Here is a 21,313-nt window from a genome sequence, read left to right on the forward strand (position 1 = left end):
ATTGGAAAACATGTCCTGAAATCGGTTTAACATATTAATTCAAGTCAGTTGTATCTATGGCTAGGTAGTCGGAAGACTTTATGTAACATGGGAAACTGATAATTTAGTCAATCAGAAAGAATCAATAGGTAATAAACGTATGTTGGAGTCTAAAGTCGGAAGTATAGAGGAATTATTTATGATTATTAGCTATTAAATCACTAAAATTTTGAGGACAAAATTTCTTTAAGGGGGGTAGAGTGTAATACCCCGCATATATAAAAAAAATTCAGTATCAATTATTTTATCTTTGGTTTTTTTTCTAGAGAAGGGCAAAATGGTAATTGCGCATAAGACTTTCCGGACCGAATCATATTATTCCAACGGACTATTGAGAATGAAATTTGTCGCTTAAAACTTTTACGACATTTAATTGAATATTTTAGTTTGAAGAATAGTGTCGAAAAGGGTATTTTGGTCATTTTCACCAAAGGGAGTATATAAGACAAATTATATGTATTTTTTCCACAAGTTTCTACAACTTTCTCTTCACTAGAAGAGCAGATTTTTTTCTTCCCTCTCCCTCTCTATACTCGTGTCTCACCCCTCCATCCTTTAAGCTCCCAATTTTCTAAATTTTTCCCTCTTAGAAATCAACAAACATGCTTGAATCTTGGATCCTTGTACAAACTAAGAGTGTTTCAAGCTTGGAAGATCCTTCCCTCCATTTTTCATCCTAAGCCAAGCTCTCTCCATATTTACCACTTTTGGAGGTTTTTGCAAAATCAAGCTAGAAATGGAATTTCATGTGTAGAGAAGTAACTATTGTGTTAGGATTAACATTAGAAGCAAGAAATCAGGCCAAGAATGAAGAAAACCAGAGCTTGGAATATGAGTTTGGAAAATCGGAAGTTTGACAAGCTTAAATTGAGGTAAAAGTGGATATTTAGAGATGTAGTTTAAGTTATGTTGAATGATTAGAAGCATAAGTTGTTATTTCCTTTGTTTTCTGTGATGACTCTATATTTTGGGCTGGCAGTAGCATCATTTTTCTGTTGTTTGCTGTTTGAAAAGAGAAGCTAGAAGCTAAAAGCCATAAGTTGTTCCAATAACTTCCATAACTGATTTTTGAAGTTAACATGTTAGTATTGCTGTAAAAATGGGATAGGAACTATGTACACATGAATTCATTGATTCTGGAAAATTTGAATTGAAATTGAATTGTTTAGAGGTCATAAGCTGTCAATTAAGCTGTTTTGAGCAAAATGCCTTAAATGACTAAGTTGTGAGTTCAGACTACTGTATAAGTGGTTCATAGGGCTAATAATACATGTTGGAACTGCTGTGTTATAGTTTGGGTCGAAATTTATGTGATAGAAGTTATAAGTTGTTAGTGAAGCCGTTGAAGAATAGCTTAAGTTGGAAATTATTACCGGTCAGAGTGGAATAAATTCCGGGGTTACTCCACCTGGGTTTATTCCGTAAAAACAACTCAGATAATATTGTTTGTTCAACGCTAACTTCTAACATAATGATAAATATTATTATGATTATGATTATGACTATATACAAGTATATGATTATGAATATGTCAAGATGACAAGAATATTCAGTTATTTACCGATCTTAGTTTTTCCCCGATCGCTCAGTTATGTAAATATGAGCCTTATAAACCCAAAAAGGGTTGAGTTTAGAGACATATGGCGATCCTAGGTTCCCTGAGATTGCCTACAGCCTAGGATAGGTGGAACTCACTGAGACATTTCGTCTCACCCCAATCCCTTTTATTTTTTTCAGATCAGCAGGTTGTACGTGGCAAGGAGACAATACAGGAGGCTGAATGATATATTTTCACATGCTCATGTTGGTTTGTGGGGTTAGTCGGCAATCCTAAAAAGCAGTCTGGGATGTTACAAAATGGGTATATAACCTTTGCGAATGATATTGGATTTTCGAGGGTCTCTCATGACTAAGAGAAATAAAAGGGAATGCTTTTGCTCGAGGTAAGGGCACCTATCCACTTTTTAGATATATTTATACACTATTCCTTGTTATGTATATATGCTCCGTATTTTCATACTTGTCTGATGATTTTAATTTCAAGGTGAATAAATGAATGTATATGTATATGAAATCATTTATGCATGAGATAAATTACTTACGGTATATTCTGAGTCGTAACATGTGACTAGAAGTTCATATACCTATTGAAAAATATTATGTCCATGCATTTCATAGTTACGTGACCACCAGAGAGGAGTCACGAGGTGCACACCGGAGAGGTGGCACGGGGTGCGTTTTAAAACCACCTTATCCCGTAGTGGATCATCGAGTCTGATAGATGAGTAGATACTCATCTCCTTAGTGGCGTGGCCACGACCCTCTGCGGAGGTGTATTAATTCCGGAACATATGCATTGACATATAGGCATTGCATTAGGAGTCGAGTCATAATAAATTTTGTATTAATCTTATTTTTCTACTTGTTTCCATACAAGGGTTAAAATGCGATCTTTAATCCGTGTATAATGTTTGCTTTGTTCATGTTATCTTTATATTTGTTATTTTCGGAAATGGTGACCCTTTCAGTGGATGTGTGGGCTATATGCCATAGATTAAGATGGCACCATGGGATCCCGAGATGCTTCCATCGGAGGCGACGAACTTCAACTTCTCTGACAACAGAACTACTATGTCTTGGGGATTTGACCCGGCCTTAGGACGGGTCACATTTACGGTCAACGTACTCGCAACTAGCCATATAGTTATTAGGGAGCCAGATGTGAGCTTATCGTCATTAGAGGGTCTAGTACTCAACTTACTTCATTTTAAAGTCAAAGTTCAGCTTAGTAGTCCTCTAATTTTGGATAGTACTTTTGAAAGAAAATCCTCCCTCTGCGTAGGGATGTAATCATGTCATGTAAATTGTTGAACTGTCATGTAAAGCTCTATATAACTCTCACGTCTATTTTGAAAAGTACTTCAATTTACTTTGTGAATAAAAATATATAACTTGTGTTTAAAAAAAAGGTTTATTCTTTTCTTTTGTTATAAAAAAAAAACATTAAAAGGAACATTAAATATATTTTGCGAACAAATTTATGACTTATTTTAAAAAAGGTTTAACTTCATTCTTCCTTTCTTTCAAAAAAAAAAAAAAAATTAGACACACAATATTTGGTGCTGAAAAACGGGGAGTTACACTAATATTTAACGATGTTTTACATATAAAATAAAAATTTATTTAATAGAAACATTACATTAATTTTGATATTTTGAAAATAATCACGAGTTTTAAAAAATTAGTTTATTGAGTTTCCCAAATATGTATTTAAAAATTTGTTTTCGCGTACATAAGAAAATAAAATCCACAATATACACGATTCAAATATTTAACATATTTTTTTATATGTAAGAAAAAAAATATTCAATAAAAACATTATATTGACTAGCGAAAAGACGGTCACTCACGTGCCTGTCTTTCCGCTCTTTTTATTGCGCTAACGTTTGAAAATTTTGAACGATGTTTTTTTTATGAAATTTTGATTTTGATTAAAACAAAAAAAAATATAAATGACACCAAAGACACCGACAATAATACAATATAACAAAGAAATATAATCTAAAATCTTTTTTTAATGATACCAATAATAATTTTATCATAGAAAAATGTTGTTTAAGGGTATAATTAGAATGTTTAAAAAGTAAGTATAAATATACTCATCTAGTTTGTTACATTTTTTAAATGATAAAGGAAAAAAAATATATTCATATCGTGTTTGTACATTTGTTTTAATATTTAAATTTATTCTTATCTATTTGTTACATGTGTTATTTGTATTGAAAATTGATGGTATTTTTGGAAAGAAAAATTAATCCAAAAGTGTTGAAAGGGGTAGTTTTCTATATATATAATATAAATATAGATATAGATATAGATGTTGATAATTTTTAATTAATATTTTTAAACCTTTGACGATATTAACAATGTAATTAATTTTTATATAATTACCACAATGTTACGTGTAACACCCAAGGCTGACGAGGGCGAGGAGTGGTCGCCGGTGCACAAGGCATGACAATGAGCAGCTCCCGACAGCTTCTAGAAGAACCGAATCACATCGGAATGAGAGGGATCCTGAGATTGTGTAGGTATGAAACTACATGGTTGAAGGAAGACTTATAAGAATTGTTTGGTATTACTTATATCAACAAGATGCATCTTCTTTTTGGTAGCCCATTCCATAAGAACTCCACAGTTAAGAGTGCTTGACTTGGAGTAGTCTTTGATTTGGTGACTTACCGGGAAGTTTCCCGGTGAGCGTGCGAGTGAGGACAAAACACGCTGAAAAGACTCATGTTGGTTTGGAGGGTTAGTCGACAATGCTTAAAGTCGTCTGGGATGTTACAAATGGTATCAGAGCAGACCTCTCTCAGTATGGTGTGGTTCGGGGACGAACCAAGCGGAAGCTGGTGGGCATGTAATGAAGGTGAGAAAAACACAAGAAGGGGGGGTTAAATTGTGTTAACTTTTTCTTAGAGAGAGTTCACTATAATGTAATATTTGATTACAACTGCTCACTGCTACAACAAGCAAGAGACTTCAAATTGCTCAAGCACAACTGCAAGAGACTTCCTATGCTCCTGAACACAATAAAGAGACTTCTAATGCTCAACTGCAAGAGACTTTTAATCAAACAGAATTACAAAGAAAAATGTTTGAGGTTCAGCACTTGATATACAATCAGTGGTGTTCACAATACAAATCAGATACAAACTCTTGAGACTCTAGAATTTCTAAGATATGAACTTTGAAACAGAAATTCTAAGTGAACTTTGAATGCAGAACAATTTTAGCAGAGTTTTGGCACTTGTAAATTGTTGTTGAGTCTATACCAATCTCTAAGTCTTCACTCCTTTATATAGAGGTGTGAAAGAGACGTTGTGAAATTGTCAGCACATCAAAAAGAGTCGTTTGAAGCTTTGATCAATCACCAATGATCTTTTGCATGATATGGTAGTTGTCCTATGAAGGATCAATTTCAAATCCACTCCCATTGTGAAGGAACATCGTTGCAGGCAGAGTTGTTTTTCTTGTCTTGTAGCAGAGACAAACACAAAGTAGTGGAGGTAGTGGTTGTACACTTCGTACAATTGTACTTTGTCAACTCTTTTTGAAGATAAGCATCCAATGCCTTCAAATCCTCTCAAATTGACCGTTGCTTTACATTTCCTGTCTTCTGCAATGCTTAGATGAGTTTAAATCCATTGAACATCCCTTGACGCTTTAAGTTTTGCATCTCCTGATGAACTTCGGCTTCTGGTGATCTTCAGCTTCTGATGAGATGCTCCTGATGAACTTGCTTCTGATGACGTCATCACTTCAGGAGCACTTTGTCTTCAGGAGCACTTTTAACTTCAGGAGCACTTCTCTTCAGACGCTTTAAACTTCCTTTTTGTTGATTCCTTAGCTCTCTTTTGTTCATCCAGAACCTATTTAAGAAGTCAAATTTTGTCTATGATCCTGTACACTTGAACAAATATTAGCTAGTCCAATTGACAATTTTTAATACCTTGTTATCATCAAAACTCTCAAAGGTTTATTGTTAAACACATTTTGTTCCAACAATCTCCCCCTTTTTGATGATGACAAACAATAGTATTTAAAATGTGCAATTGTTGTTAATCCAATTAACAAGTTGACTGTTAGGGTTTGAGGTTTGCAAGCTCCCTCTCAGTCTAATAGTACTTAAAGTGAGGTTTTTAAGCTCTCGGGGATTTCTATCCATGTTAATAAAATTCATCATTTAAAAGCGCAATAACACTCAGAATATTCTCACATCAATAGACTAAGAGATAAGAAGTTGGTCCTATTAATTTAAGATGATTAAAAATTAAATTAATGGGGCCTAGAGCCTATAAATACTATACAATATACTCCCCCTTTTGTCATCAACAAAAAGTTCGAAAGACTAAAGATAAAAAGAAAGAAGTAAGAAAAAGATAGTGAGAAAAAATATTCTATAAACAGAGCATAAAAGATATAAATATATCAGAGCACACAAAAAGATGAGGAATATATCAGAGCAAAACTACATAATTAGAAGTATATCAGAGCATGACAATAGAGTTCAAAAGCATAAAGTATTGATCAGAAGCGCAAAATAAGTTCAGAAGCAAAAATTGAAGTCAGAAGCACAAAAAGTGTAAGAAGATTTGAAAATAAGGAAACTTAAACTAAACAAGTTAAAATGTGTGCAACCAAAGGGTTGACTTGTTTGTTAAACATTTCCATCATCTGTTTGATCATCAAGTTGGTCTCTTCTTGTTTCTTCTGCATAGCTTTTTGCTGTTGCTTCATCTCATTCTTGAAGTCCTCATTGCTCTTTATCAGATTCTCTTCTCTTGCTCTAGCTTCTTCCAGCTTAGCTTCAGTAGAAGACTTATATTCCAGCATGAGTAGCTTTTGCTCCATAAGCTCTTTCTTCAGCTTCCTGTTCTCAGATACCAAGTCAGCATTCATTTTCAATATATCCAAGATTCCAGATGCTAATTTGAAATTGACATTGTTCAGAAAGCTTAGATCCAAGTCTCTAGGATGCACACCAGAAGGAATGAAGTCTGTAACCTCTCTTCCTTTTAAGCTAGGAGGATTCGGCACCCAGGTTCTAAGAATCTTAACTTTCTGCAGGTTGTTATCTACTTCTTTCAACCAGTCTTGAAGCTTCTGTTGAGCTGAGTCTTGTTTATCTAGACGTGTTCTCTAGAGTTCAGACAAGACAAAGTCAACTCTATCTTTTAATCTTATCCATTGCTTCTCATAGCTTTCCTTGTGAGTAAGATTTTCCCTTGCCTGAATCAGCTTGTTCAGCTCCTAACCTATATACTCACACACATCTTGTAATAGAGTAGAATCTAGAAAGATGGTTGGTGGTGAGGGTACTTTTGTAGGTTTGGGTGGAAATACAGATTGAATAGCTAAGGATGATGATGATTGGCTGCTTGTCGAGTTTGGAGTTTGAGTGTTGCTGGTTGAGGGTTGATCAGGAACTGACTTTTCAATCATAGTTGAAAATGATTGCTCAATCTCTACATCAGGAGCATCTGATGTGACCATGAAGTCAGATTCACTAACGGTTTCAGGGATGGAGGGTGAAAAAGTTTGATCAGGAACAAGTTGTTCAGGAACAATATGTTCAGGAGCAACATGTTCAGGTGTAGGGACATGTTCAGGGCTAGTTGATGTGGTCATTTGTTGGTTAGGTGCTTGATGTTGGGGGCTTTCTGAAGCAACTTCATCAGCAGCCACTTCAGAGGCTTTTTCTAGGTTTGGCCTAACTTCTGGTAGTTCACCTGAGTAGTGACTGACCAGATTGTCTAGAACTGATATCCCTTGGTTTTGGTTGGTTGAGGGTGGTTGAGATGATGATGAAGCATTGGGATTGGATGACTCAGAACCTATGTGTTCATCTGTGAACTCTGCATCAGCAGGAACAACATTCAAAGGTTGAATCATTGGTGGTTTCAATGGATTATTAGCAGGAAACCTATTATAGAAGTATGTTTTCCTTTGAAACAAGTCAATGATGTTTTCATCAATATCTGATCTAATAGGTTCATGAGTGATGTTATCAGCAGGCTTTTTGTGAGTTTTAGTTGATGATGAAGGGCCTTTTGGAATGGATGGGTAAAGTTTGCCTAATGGCATATCATCAAATTCAGAAGATGATAGTGAGGAGGTGGATTGGGAGGATGGTGATTGGGTTGAGTCTGATTCTACTACTATAACTATTTCAGAGTGTGGAGAATCAGGAATACCTGTATCAGCTTCTGGAGCAGCAGCTTCTGATCCAGCAGCTTTGTCCTCCTGGACATCTTCACCAGCCTTCACAATCATCAGCATGTTCCCAGCTTCTGATGTTGCCAAATTATGCAAATCTTCAGTAACTTGCACCAACTGCTATTCCACAGCACTAGCATCTTCCTTTGCTATACTAGAAGCAGGAACTTCAATTCCTTTTGCAAGTTCTCTGATCTTTTCAAGTGCAGCAGCATCTTCCATCTTCTTCTTCTTTACTTCCCTTGTAACAAGGTCAGTAGCAACTGCAATTTGCTCTTCCTCTTCAGCCACATATGCTGATTCCTTTAACTTCCTAACAACAGTCTTTCTCTTCTTCTTGGGAATTGGAGGCTGTTCAGGAGCAGTTTGAGTGGAAGCAGCAGCTTTGCCACTTCTGGTTCTCTTGTTCAGGACTGCATCAGTGTTCAAGTCCTGAACTTCTTCTTTAATTGTTGGTAGACCAGAACCACCAATCTTTAGTTTATCAGAGGCTTTATCCTTCTTAGCCTTCTTGGAAGGTTACTCAACTTCCAAGTACTCTTCTTTAAAGGTCTCCTTCCTCTTGGATTTTCTGCTCTTGGCCACAGGCAGAGCACCACCATACATCTCTTCAGGCACATCTTCAAGTCTGATGACTTGACCATATGTTTTAAAATGGTCTGTGATGAAGTGCATCTGAACATCAATAGGGTCCTTCTTGTAGATGGGAGGAAAGTCTTCCAGCAGATTTGACTTTGCTCTAGATTCACTAATGTTAGTGCTGAGCTTCTTGAAGGCATCTTTAGGAATCAGAGACATGTTCCTGAGAGTCTTGCCATTGATTACCTTCCCTGTTTCAGTTTCCAGCTGCTTATCAGTGAAGAAGTTGACAACACTGAGAGCTTTCAGAATCCCTCACTGATGAAGAATTTCTGATATCAGTCTTCCATAGGGAACCCATCACCTCCTCCTCTGCTGACTTTTCCTGAGCTCCTTGATCATATGCTTGAAGATGTATTTGGGAACATTTGTCTTGTCCTTCCTGATGAAGAAGTGAAGGAATACTCTATGTCCCAAGGATGGTTGATCATTGCCACCACCTTTTGGTAACAGATTCTCATTTTTGATTTTCAAGAGCATCTTCTTCTCCATGCTCAAGTCAGAATAATTTCCCTTTTTTTTGCTATCAAACATGGACATGTTGACAATCTCGTTCCAAGGACATGTCTTGGGGTTATCTATCTCTGATCCTGCATATTTACCTGATCTATCTCTTCTGAGAACAAAGGCAATGGCCTCTTCACAGATGTATACCAGAATCCCCTTGATGCTTGATCTTATCTCCACGCATCTGAACAGTTTCAAGCCCATTTCTTCTCTTGTCTTCCCTTCCAAAGAAGGATTAATCAAAATCTTTTATGTTTCTTCCAATTTTGAAGCAGCTCTATCATACACAGAAGCTCTTAGCCAAAAATGCCTTAATAAAGTTTTGTATGTTGGTTCGTTCAACATATCAAAGTATGACATTAGCCCTTGTGCTTCGTAGTAGCTTCTGATATCACACCCATGATATGCAAGAGAGTTGAAGTCATCTGGATTCTTTATCTGAATCTTTAACTCCCTTTCTTCCAAGGACATAGTCCTCCCTTTGATTTCGTAGGCAGGTTTACCTTGTGTAGTTGATTCTGGATTCTCTACTTGCATGCTTGATGATGATTCTGGAACGGAACTTGATGATGCCATTAATGTAGTAGAAAGCTTTTAGGGTTCTAAGTTTTTGGTTTGTAGAGAAGAAGTTTGCTTCGCAAAGAAAGGTTGAGAATAGAAAGTGTTTGTTGTGAAGTGAGTAGTGTGTGAATTGTTTAAGTGTTTTAAGTAAAAACGATTGCAATTTAGAAAGGGGACAAACAAACATAACATTAATGACATAGGGGACGCGTGATAGTATTTTCAAAGCTTAAATCATCATTGCCCTCTTACGTTATACTGCAATACACACTTCAGAAGTTTTCAGAGTAACTGCCAAGTTAGTGGGCCAGGTGTGACTAAAAAGTAACTTCCAGCGTTTCCATTAACTCTGCTATTCAGAAGCACAAAACCCAGCTTCTGGACTTCAGATGCTGACGTCATCTTCAGAAGCACATTTTCCTCAGAACCTCAATAAAGAGCTTCTGATGGACCATAGCTTCTGGATAGACTTCAGGACCTAAATTCCTATTCAGGAGCAAGCAAATTTTAATCAAACACAAAGTGAATGTTCAAATTTTTCTTTATAAAATCAAATTTTTCCACAGTTAAAGGCTTAGTAAATATATCAGCCCATTGATGCTCAGTATCAATGAATTGTATATCTAAAATTCCTTTTTGAACATAGTTTCTATTAAAGTGGTGTTTGATTTCAATATGCTTGGCTGTTGAATGTAGAATTGGATTTTTTGACAAACAAATAGCAGCAGTATTATCACAATAAATGGGAATACTGTTAGCATTAATCTGATAATCTTCCAACTGATGTTTCATCCAAAGTAGTTGTGTACAACAACTTGCAGCTGAGATGTATTCTGCTTCTGTTGTAGACATAGCAATAGTTGCTTGTCTTTTGCTAGCCCAGGATATCATATTATCACCCAGAAATTGACAATTGCCACTGGTTGACTTTCTTTCATTCCTATCACCAGCACAGTCAGCATCACAAAATCCAACCAACTGATAATCTAAGGATTTCCTATAAAGGAGTCCAAGATTAGTTGTTCCTTTCAAATACTTGAAGATTCTCTTACAACAATTAAATGAGATTCTCTAGGATCTGATTGGAATCTTGCACACAAGCATACGCTGAATAAAATATTTGGCCTAGATGCAGTGAGGTATAACAAAGAACCAATCATACCTCTGTACAGCTTCTGGTCTACTTTTGTTCCAGTATCTTCTTTGCTTTAAGTGTAGGTTGGATGCATTGGAGTGTTCATCACTTTACCATCTTCCAGCTTGAACTTCTTCAGAAGCTCCTTAGTTAGTGTATTTTGTTTGATGAACATATACTCCATCTTTGCTTTGATTGATTTGAATTCCAAGGAAGAACTTCAGCTCTCCCATCATGCTCATTTCAAATTCATCCTGCATTAACTTAGAGAATTCCTTTCAAAGAGATGCATTAGTAGAACCAAATATTATATCATCAACATATATCTGCACAACAAGAATGTCTTTCTCAAGAGTCCTTCTGAAGAGTGTTGTGTCAACTTGGCCTCTTTTAAGATCATTTTTGATCAAGAAATTACTTAGTCTGTCATACCAAGCTCTGGGAGCTTGTTTCAAGCCATATCGTGATTTCTTAAGTTTGTAAACATGGTCAGGATGCTTAAGATCCTCAAAACCAGGATGTTGCTTGACATATCAGGTTACTTCTACCCTATGCAGTTAATCATGGCATAATATTATATTAAATGGATGTCAAGAGTGCATTTCTTAATGGAGTCATTGAAGAAGTGTTTACAAACTTGCAACTGGAGTAAATGTTTCAGTATAATCAATGCCTTCTTGTTGACTGTAACCTTGTGCAACAAGTCTTGCTTTGTTTCTGAATACTTCACCTTGTTCATTCAACTTGTTTCTGAATACCCATTTTCTTCCAATAATTATCTTATGCTGAGGTTTGGGTACCAGATCCTACACATCATTTCTTTGAAACTGATTAAGCTCTTCTTGCATAGCTAGTATCATTCCTCCATTCCAAGCCTATCAGCACACCTTCTGATCCAAATGTTAAGCTTCATAATGATGATTCACAACCTTACTCTGATGTTCCTGCTTACAGGAGATTGATTGGGAGACTTTTATATCTTAATACCACCAGGCCAGACATCACTTTCTTAACTCAGCAGTTGAGTCAATTTCTAAGCAATCCTACTCAAACTCATTTTACTGCTGCAACAAGAGTGTTGAGATACTTGAAAGGATCTCCAGGTCGTGGTATCTTCTTCCCTAGAGATGCTCCTCTTCAATTACAAGGCTTTTCAGATGCAGACTGGGCAGGCTGCAGAGATACCAGAAGATCTATTTCTGGTCAGTGTTTTTTTTTAGGCAAGTCACTCATTTCCTGGAGGACAAAGAAGCAACTCACTGTCAGCAAATCTTCCTCTGAGGCTGAGTATAGAGCTTTGGCAGCAGCATCATGTGAATTGCAATGGATCTTATATGTTCTTCATGATCTGCAGATTCAATGTCCCAAAACTCCTGTTATCTATTGTGATAATCAGAGTGCACTTCATATTGCTGCCAATCCTGTGTTTCATGAACGCACTAAGCATTTAGAGATAGATTGTCATATTGTACGAGAGAAACTGCAGGCCAACATTCTCAAACTGCTACCTATTTCTTCCAAAGACCAGCTTGCAGATTTTTTCACCAAGGCTCTTCTCCCTCAACCATTCAACATTTTGTTGTCCAAGTTGGAGATGATAGACATTTATCACCCTCCAACTTGTGGGGGGCTATTACAGCAGCATGCAGAGAAGGATAATATAGAGAATAATAGTAACTTGCAATGCAAGTTACTTCACCATTGTACTTCATCATTTTAGTGTAGTACAATCTAGATTGTGTAGTACAATTCTTAGGCCTATATATACCTTTGTATCACTCTATTTCCATAATAATGCAGTTTTATTTTGCTCTTCCATTGTTTCATAATATCAATTTCTCATCTAATCAAACTCTAATAAAATGATAAAAGGAATTACTCTTTTGTTAAAGAATAAAGATCACTGGGTTCTTTTCACTATCATTTTAAGTTTATGCCTTCTCCTCTTATTTCTACCATCGTTTGTTTTGGTATGCCTTTATACCATGGAATATGGATGCTACAATACAAACCCAGCTCACCTCATTTTACTTACTTATTATTAAATTAATCTCACCACAAATCATATAAATATATATGCACACGGGTACTTTTTATTTAAGAAATTCACTATAAAAAAAGATTATTTATATCTTGCCTTGACCAATTAAATTAGTTAATTAGGGGATCGAATCACTTGCTCTTATCTATTTTCCTAACAAAACTCAATCTAAATCTTAAAACTTTAAAATACCATACTTTATGTAATATGTATATTTTAATCTACTTCACAACTTTATCTTTGGTTTTATATATTAATCGCAACTTTAAGCTTAGGTTATATATATAGATACATGATACTTCCTAGTAAGTGGGTGAAGAGCCTTGTTCATAACTGTGGACCAAACAGGAACTTACAAGAGTAATAATAACATAGACATCTTAGTGGACTTTTATAGACAAAGTTTTCTAGTGCAAAATGAATAAAGCTTAGTCACTAAGAAACTAAGAGATGGTTCTCAAATTTTTCATAAAGTTAATATTACTAGCTAACCAAATATTTTGTTGGCTAAACTTCTTAATAGCCAAGTAAAAGGTGTTGATATCTCTTAAACAATCAAAACTAACGGTGAAGACTAGATGCATGAGGCAGTGCTTCTTTTTAAAAAAAAAAAAAAAAGAAAACTAGTTTTCTGGTTTAGTAAAAGATAATTGATCTATACGATTTTATTGTTATAAAAATAAAGTAGAGTAATTTATTAAACTTACCTCACATTTCTTCTTTCAATTACTCCATTCCTTTTTTATTTAATTGTGAAGTTATTTCATCTCTACCTATATACATATGGACCTACATCTTGAAGAGAAGAAAAATAATAAAAAGGAAAATGCTACTTTTCAAGAAAAATAGCTTCAAGAATTTTTCAAGACACAGTTGACAAATTTTAATTAGATGATTTATTTGTCCACTTCCTATTTAATAGGAAAATGCTACTTTTCAAGAAAAATAGTTTCAAGAATTTTTCAAGACACAGTTGGCAAATTTTAATTGGATGATTTATTTGTCCACTTCCTATTTAATAGGAAAATGCTACTTTTCAAGAAAAATAGTTTCAAGAATTTTTCAAGACACAGTTGGCAAATTTTAATTGGATGATTTATTTGTCCACTTCCTATTTTTCAGCCACACCTCCTTGAATTGTGGCAAATAGTGCACTGTGATTGGCTACTCTTTATTCTTGAAGAATTCTTGATGTTATTTTTCTAGAGATATATCATTGCTCTAATAAAAATACCATGTTTTTATTTTTGGACGTTAGAGTTTTATGTGATACCGCGATAACAGTAGTAATAACTAAAATAAAAATGAAAGTAAAGTGAACTTAAGCGGAGACTTGTTGGAAATTTAGGAGGAATTGTAAAAATTACAAATTTTGAAGACTTTATGATTTTAGTGATGTTAAGTTAATTTCGTGGACTTAAGAGTAAGTTAATTTAGTGGACTTAAGAGTTGTAGATATGAGATTTGAAATGAAACTTAGTTTTGGTGTGAAATAGATTATTTAAGATGACTGAATTTTTCTACTTTTGGTAATTTTAAGGGACTCTTAAAATTGAACCTTTGTTATTAATTTTAGTCTAAAATCAATGACTTAGTTAGTAACTAAAAGGAATAGTTATTAGATAAAGATAGTAATATTTTTAGAATGAGAGAACTTTAGAATAAAATTTTATACCAGTTAGATTTCTTTTCTCAAAGTAACGTTTTAGAAAATAATAGTTTCGTTATGCGTGTCTTTAGTCCTTTAGAAATAATAATGAATAAATGGTTGAATTATGATCTCAATTGCTTTAAAAATAATGTAAAATAATGTTGATGTTGTTGCTGTTAAATTTAGACATCGCGCTTAAAGTATTAACCGACTTAAAGAAGTTTTGAGAAAGGACATAAAAATAAAAGAGACTTAATAGAATTTTTCGTAGAAATTTAGAGACAAACATTAAGATTATCATAATTCAAGACATGCTTAAAATAAGACAACCTTAACATAGTTAGAAATTTATCTTAATCGAAAGTATTTTTTTGAAGTGTTAGTTAATTTTTAGAAAAGAAAAATGTCTAATAGTGTTAGCTTTTACCTAAACAAATAATAATAAATCTTAGTCTTGTTCTTAATCTCGTGGCCTCTTTCGTAGGAAATTGTCGAGTTGTATTTTCTTGCTCTATCTAATGTCTGATCATCTCTCTCTAATTGCTTCAGTTTCTTTTCCTTCTTTGTGTCTTTGTCGTGAACATTGAGAGATCACAAGTGAGAGTTGAGTGAGAGTAAAGTGAGATTGTGAGAGTTTGATGAAGTGAGTAAGAAGAGGAATTAAAACATTTACTTGGAGTTTCTATTGGGGTGAGAAAAAAATGTGTAACATCCCAGACTGCTTTCAGGATTACCGACTGACCCCACAAACCAACACGAGTCTTTTCAGCGTGTTTAGTCCTCACTCGCACGCTTACCGGGAAACTTCCCGGTAGGTCACCCATCCCAAAATTGCTCCAAGTCAAGCACGCTTAACTGTGGAGTTCTTATGGAATGAGCTACCGAAAAGAAGATGCATCTTGTTGATATGGGTAGTACCTAACAATTCTTATAAGCCTTCCTTCAACCATGTAGTCCCATACCTACACGGCCTCTGGATCCCTCTCATTTCGATGTGATTCGGTTCCTCCTATTATCGTGGGGTCATCCTTACGGATAGTGCCCGTTCCAACTGGCGGGAACCTGTCGTATCCAACTGGCGGGATATCGAAAGCCACGACGTGGGTGTTACATGCCCACCAGTTTCCGCCTGGTTCGTCCCCGAACCACACCGTACTGGAAGAGGTCTGCTCTGATACCATATTGTAAATTTCTTCATCTCATTACTACATGTTATGATCATGTGGCTAACTCTACACTTCTTGCTATTTCGAGCACCGACTTATAATCACTGATGAGTCATTTTCAAGTACTGCAATTTTTTTCTTTAAACATGCACTACGCACTTGTTCTCGCAAAGTGTTCCTTGAATGATTCTCACATTCACATTATTTATGAACTAAAACATACTTGAATATTTGAGGCTTATTTCCAATTTGTTCTTGTCTGTAATGACAGTTACACTTGCGATCTCCTCTGTAATAACTTCGACTCCTAAAATTCGATTTAGTTAACAAAATCATTTCATTTTTTTTTCAAGACAATTGCATAAGAAATATCATCAGATAACAATGTTTAACTCCTCAATCCTTTAATTCGTTCTTAACTCTTTTACACTAGCGTTCCATAACCCTCATATACGGTTCTCAGGGGGGGGGTCCTTTGGTTTACCTATCTCAATAAAGTCTATGATTGGTTCGAAGAACGTCTTGAGATTCAGGCGATTGCCGATGATATAACTAGTAAATATGTTCCTCCTCATGTCAATATATTTTATTGTTTAGGAGGAATTACACTTACTTGTTTTTTAGTCCAAGTAGCGACGGGTTTTGCTATGACTTTTTATTATCGTCCGACCGTTACGGAGGCTTTTGATTCTGTTCAATATATAATGACTGAGGCTAACTTTGGTTCTCCGCGGTCGGAATAGGTGAGTAAATTCCTTCCCTTAGAACCGTACTTGAGAGTTTCCTGACTCATATGGCTCAACAGTCAATTCTTTTTATCTTGCATTTTTTTTCTGGAGTTAAGAACAAGAAAAGAGGTTAATTACATGAGTTTCAAACTTGAATTTGGATTACGAATTGAATCCTTTGTTTTTAGTTTTATCTTTTTTCCTACCTTCCGAAGAATAAAGCATCGACATTAACACTAATGCTCGTTCTTGTCCTTAACACATCAACCTATTGTATTCATGCGTTAATACATTATTGTCCTCGACATTCTGTTGAAAGAGCTTGACATCATTCGTCCATTAGTTCACTGTACTTTGGCAACTTCTTATTCAGTCTTCATTTTTTTTTCATTTTTCATTTTTTTTTGTTTCGATTAAAAGTTATATCTTGTTTCTGAACATTACCGGGATGTCTTTCCACTTACTGTTATACTTGTATTATCGAATCTTTTCGACATATGAGATTGGAAAACATGTCCTGAAATCGGTTTAACATATTAATTCAAGTCAGTTGTATCTATGGCTAGGTAGTCGGAAGACTTTATGTAACATGGGAAACTGATAATTTAGTCAATCAGAAAGAATCAATAGGTAATAAACGTATGTTGGAGTCTAAAGTCGGAAGTATAGAGGAATTATTTATGATTATTAGCTATTAAATCACTAAAATTTTGAGGACAAAATTTCTTTAAGGGGGGTAGAGTGTAATACCCCGCATATATAAAAAAAATTCAGTATCAATTATTTTATCTTTGGTTTTTTTTCTAGAGAAGGGCAAAATGGTAATTGCGCATAAGACTTTCCGGACCGAATCATATTATTCCAACGGACTATTGAGAATGAAATTTGTCGCTTAAAACTTTTACGACATTTAATTGAATATTTTAGTTTGAAGAATAGTGTCGAAAAGGGTATTTTGGTCATTTTCACCAAAGGGAGTATATAAGACAAATTATATGTATTTTTTCCACAAGTTTCTACAACTTTCTCTTCACTAGAAGAGCAGATTTTTTTCTTCCCTCTCCCTCTCTATACTCGTGTCTCACCCCTCCATCCTTTAAGCTCCCAATTTTCTAAATTTTTCCCTCTTAGAAATCAACAAACATGCTTGAATCTTGGATCCTTGTACAAACTAAGAGTGTTTCAAGCTTGGAAGATCCTTCCCTCCATTTTTCATCCTAAGCCAAGCTCTCTCCATATTTACCACTTTTGGAGGTTTTTGCAAAATCAAGCTAGAAATGGAATTTCATGTGTAGAGAAGTAACTATTGTGTTAGGATTAACATTAGAAGCAAGAAATCAGGCCAAGAATGAAGAAAACCAGAGCTTGGAATATGAGTTTGGAAAATCGGAAGTTTGACAAGCTTAAATTGAGGTAAAAGTGGATATTTAGAGATGTAGTTTAAGTTATGTTGAATGATTAGAAGCATAAGTTGTTATTTCCTTTGTTTTCTGTGATGACTCTATATTTTGGGCTGGCAGTAGCATCATTTTTCTGTTGTTTGCTGTTTGAAAAGAGAAGCTAGAAGCTAAAAGCCATAAGTTGTTCCAATAACTTCCATAACTGATTTTTGAAGTTAACATGTTAGTATTGCTGTAAAAATGGGATAGGAACTATGTACACATGAATTCATTGATTCTGGAAAATTTGAATTGAAATTGAATTGTTTAGAGGTCATAAGCTGTCAATTAAGCTGTTTTGAGCAAAATGCCTTAAATGACTAAGTTGTGAGTTCAGACTACTGTATAAGTGGTTCATAGGGCTAATAATACATGTTGGAACTGCTGTGTTATAGTTTGGGTCGAAATTTATGTGATAGAAGTTATAAGTTGTTAGTGAAGCCGTTGAAGAATAGCTTAAGTTGGAAATTATTACCGGTCAGAGTGGAATAAATTCCGGGGTTACTCCACCTGGGTTTATTCCGTAAAAACAACTCAGATAATATTGTTTGTTCAACGCTAACTTCTAACATAATGATAAATATTATTATGATTATGATTATGACTATATACAAGTATATGATTATGAATATGTCAAGATGACAAGAATATTCAGTTATTTACCGATCTTAGTTTTTCCCCGATCGCTCAGTTATGTAAATATGAGCCTTATAAACCCAAAAAGGGTTGAGTTTAGAGACATATGGCGATCCTAGGTTCCCTGAGATTGCCTACAGCCTAGGATAGGTGGAACTCACTGAGACATTTCGTCTCACCCCAATCCCTTTTATTTTTTTCAGATCAGCAGGTTGTACGTGGCAAGGAGACAATACAGGAGGCTGAATGATATATTTTCACATGCTCATGTTGGTTTGTGGGGTTAGTCGGCAATCCTAAAAAGCAGTCTGGGATGTTACAAAATGGGTATATAACCTTTGCGAATGATATTGGATTCTCGAGGGTCTCTCATGACTAAGAGAAATAAAAGGGAATGCTTTTGCTCGAGGTAAGGGCACCTATCCACTTTTTAGATATATTTATACACTATTCCTTGTTATGTATATATGCTCCGTATTTTCATACTTGTCTGATGATTTTAATTTCAAGGTGAATAAATGAATGTATATGTATATGAAATCATTTATGCATGAGATAAATTACTTACGGTATATTCTGAGTCGTAACATGTGACTAGAAGTTCATATACCTATTGAAAAATATTATGTCCATGCATTTCATAGTTACGTGACCACCAGAGAGGAGTCACGAGGTGCACACCGGAGAGGTGGCACGGGGTGCGTTTTAAAACCACCTTATCCCGTAGTGGATCATCGAGTCTGATAGATGAGTAGATACTCATCTCCTTAGTGGCGTGGCCACGACCCTCTGCGGAGGTGTATTAATTCCGGAACATATGCATTGACATATAGGCATTGCATTAGGAGTCGAGTCATAATAAATTTTGTATTAATCTTATTTTTCTACTTGTTTCCATACAAGGGTTAAAATGCGATCTTTAATCCTTGTATAATGTTTGCTTTGTTCATGTTATCTTTATATTTGTTATTTTCGGAAATGGTGACCCTTTCAGTGGATGTGTGGGCTATATGCCATAGATTAAGATGGCACCATGGGATCCCGAGATGCTTCCATCGGAGGCGACGAACTTCAACTTCTCTGACAACAGAACTACTATGTCTTGGGGATTTGACCCGGCCTTAGGACGGGTCACATTTACGGTCAACGTACTCGCAACTAGCCATATAGTTATTAGGGAGCCAGATGTGAGCTTATCGTCATTAGAGGGTCTAGTACTCAACTTACTTCATTTTAAAGTCAAAGTTCAGCTTAGTAGTCCTCTAATTTTGGATAGTACTTTTGAAAGAAAATCCTCCCTCTGCGTAGGGATGTAATCATGTCATGTAAATTGTTGAACTGTCATGTAAAGCTCTATATAACTCTCACGTCTATTTTGAAAAGTACTTCAATTTACTTTGTGAATAAAAATATATAACTTGTGTTTAAAAAAAAGGTTTATTCTTTTCTTTTGTTATAAAAAAAAAACATTAAAAGGAACATTAAATATATTTTGCGAACAAATTTATGACTTATTTTAAAAAAGGTTTAACTTCATTCTTCCTTTCTTTCAAAAAAAAAAAAAAAAATTAGACACACAATATTTGGTGCTGAAAAACGGGGAGTTACACTAATATTTAACGGTGTTTTACATATAAAATAAAAATTTATTTAATAGAAACATTACATTAATTTTGATATTTTGAAAATAATCACGAGTTTTAAAAAATTAGTTTATTGAGTTTCCCAAATATGTATTTAAAAATTTGTTTTCGCGTACATAAGAAAATAAAATCCACAATATACACGATTCAAATATTTAACATATTTTTTTATATGTAAGAAAAAAAATATTCAATAAAAACATTATATTGACTAGCGAAAAGACGGTCACTCACGTGCCTGTCTTTCCGCTCTTTTTATTGCGCTAACGTTTGAAAATTTTGAACGGTGTTTTTTTTATGAAATTTTGATTTTCATTAAAACAAAAAAAAATATAAATGACACCAAAGACACCGACAATAATACAATATAACAAAGAAATATAATCTAAAATCTTTTTTTAATGATACCAATAATAATTTTATCATAGAAAAATGTTGTTTAAGGGTATAATTAGAATGTTTAAAAAGTAAGTATAAATATACTCATCTAGTTTGTTACATTTTTTAAATGATAAAGGAAAAAAAATATATTCATATCGTGTTTGTACATTTGTTTTAATATTTAAATTTATTCTTATCTATTTGTTACATGTGTTATTTGTATTGAAAATTGATGGTATTTTTGGAAAGAAAAATTCAATCCAAAAGTGTTGAAAGGGGTAGTTTTCTATATATATAATATAAATATAGATATAGATATAGATGTTGATAATTTTTAATTAATATTTTTAAACCTTTGACGATATTAACAATGTAATTAATTTTTATATAATTACCACAATGTTACGTGTAACACCCAAGGCTGACGAGGGCGAGGAGTGGTCGCCGGTGCACAAGGCATGACAATGAGCAGCTCCCGACAGCTTCTAGAAGAACCGAATCACATCGGAATGAGAGGGATCCTGAGATTGTGTAGGTATGAAACTACATGGTTGAAGGAAGACTTATAAGAATTGTTTGGTATTACTTATATCAACAAGATGCATCTTCTTTTTGGTAGCCCATTCCATAAGAACTCCACAGTTAAGAGTGCTTGACTTGGAGTAGTCTTTGATTTGGTGACTTACCGGGAAGTTTCCCGGTGAGCGTGCGAGTGAGGACAAAACACGCTGAAAAGACTCATGTTGGTTTGGAGGGTTAGTCGACAATGCTTAAAGTCGTCTGGGATGTTACAAATGGTATCAGAGCAGACCTCTCTCAGTATGGTGTGGTTCGGGGACGAACCAAGCGGAAGCTGGTGGGCATGTAATGAAGGTGAGAAAAACACAAGAAGGGGGGGTTAAATTGTGTTAACTTTTTCTTAGTTTTCTCCTCAGCTGAAAACACTTGGTCAGAAGCAGATAGAGTAC

The 21,313-nt window shown here is 34.9% G+C and overlaps 2 long non-coding RNA genes across 2 annotated transcripts; both read left to right on the forward strand.

The window, feature by feature from the left end:
* Positions 1-267: 267 nt before the first annotated feature.
* LOC146936129 (uncharacterized) lies at positions 268-1,823 on the forward strand. Its single transcript, XR_015033132.1, has 2 exons — positions 268-911; positions 1,777-1,823. It is a non-coding gene; the product is annotated as an uncharacterized LOC146936129 (long non-coding RNA).
* Positions 1,824-17,015: 15,192 nt separating this feature from the next.
* On the forward strand, positions 17,016-19,688 carry LOC146936130 (uncharacterized). The gene is made up of 3 exons (XR_015030461.1): positions 17,016-17,659; positions 18,525-18,730; positions 19,341-19,688. It is a non-coding gene; the product is annotated as an uncharacterized LOC146936130 (long non-coding RNA).
* The last annotated feature ends 1,625 nt before the right edge of the window (positions 19,689-21,313 follow it).

Source organism: Medicago sativa, chromosome 3, assembly GCF_051527215.1.
Source record: "Medicago sativa cultivar Bolivia chromosome 3, Bolivia_mono, whole genome shotgun sequence".
NCBI lineage: Eukaryota > Viridiplantae > Streptophyta > Magnoliopsida > Fabales > Fabaceae > Medicago > Medicago sativa.